Source organism: Eriocheir sinensis, chromosome 58 (assembly GCF_024679095.1).
Source record: "Eriocheir sinensis breed Jianghai 21 chromosome 58, ASM2467909v1, whole genome shotgun sequence".
In the NCBI taxonomy this organism is placed as follows: domain Eukaryota; kingdom Metazoa; phylum Arthropoda; class Malacostraca; order Decapoda; family Varunidae; genus Eriocheir; species Eriocheir sinensis.
The window spans coordinates 8997453-8998423 of record NC_066566.1 but is presented as its reverse complement, the minus strand read 5'-3'; the positions used below and the strand labels follow the sequence as shown (position 1 = coordinate 8998423).

Genomic DNA, 971 nt, shown 5'->3' with positions numbered 1-971 from the left:
ACACTGCCTATGGACCGTATCAGTGTTTTGTATTGTTAAACGTGTGGATGATTTGTCAGTTTTATGATACGATGTGCCCGCGCCCGGCAACCCTGACGCACCCCACCGCTGGAGGCGAGGCACCGTTCAACGTTTCCAGACTGTCTAAAGACATACTCAAACATGTTGTAAACTTACCTTGGTGCCAGACGGCAGGATATATCCAGGTGACGAGGCGCTGAATTCACAACAATTTATTAGTTATCTACTGGTGTATCTGTACTCTGTAAAGAAGATGAAGTTTTCAAGGTAAAATAGATCAATAAAAATTTTCGTCTTATCAGTCAGCACGCGAGCTGGCTGCTATCTGACCCTACCCTTGCCTCTGACAACCGTTCTGCCCGTGACACTAAACTTTGAGAACAGAGGAAAACTGATTTGTCACGAACGTTTGTGGGTCAAGGAACGTTTGCTGGAGGAGTCCGTCAGCTGATCTGGGCCCCGGCAGCGGCAGCGCCCCAATCCGGCAGCTGGAAGGGAGGGAGGTGCCGGCGGCCGCCAGACGCCTGCCGCCGTGCCTCCCGCCTGCACATCTTCCAATCACTCCTGTACACCTCGATGGAACTAAATAAAAATCGATATCTGGTAAAAATGGAGGAGAATAGGAGGGAATACCGAGAAAGTTGAAGTGAACAGGACGTGAGGCTGTGAGCACCTTGGTCAGTGTGTGGGAGTGGAGTGGCAGCGTTCGGATAACGGACGGAGGGAGGGAGGCGGGAAGGCAGAACTTGGGTGGCAGAAGAAGGGTGACGGGTTGCAAGGCGATGTGATGCATGTGTGAGGCGCACCTGATAAATCCATGTTACACAGGTCGAGTCGAGGGGAGGGAAGGGGTGGACTGCTGCGCCTACTCACGACGAATCACTCACGACGGCCCCGCCCCACGTCCCTATACACTCTGCTCCCCACCTGCCTCACTCATCACCACTTTT

The 971-nt window shown here is 52.8% G+C and overlaps 1 protein-coding gene across 7 annotated transcripts in view; it reads right to left on the bottom strand.

Annotated features, from left to right (window-relative positions):
- The window catches only part of LOC126985122 (sodium-dependent neutral amino acid transporter B(0)AT3-like), a 174208-nt gene extending 173659 nt beyond the window's left edge, over window positions 1-549 (bottom strand). For 2 of the 7 annotated variants that reach the window (XM_050839604.1, XM_050839611.1), the window contains exons 1-2: window positions 429-503; window positions 178-263 (exon numbers count right to left, since the gene is read on the bottom strand). The gene's annotated coding sequence lies outside the window, so the exon portion shown is untranslated. Of the gene's footprint in view, window positions 1-177; window positions 264-356 lie in introns of all 7 variants that reach the window. The other 5 variants (XM_050839606.1, XM_050839609.1, XM_050839608.1 and 2 more) reach the window with 5 other exon arrangements.
- Window positions 550-971: the final 422 nt, after the last annotated feature.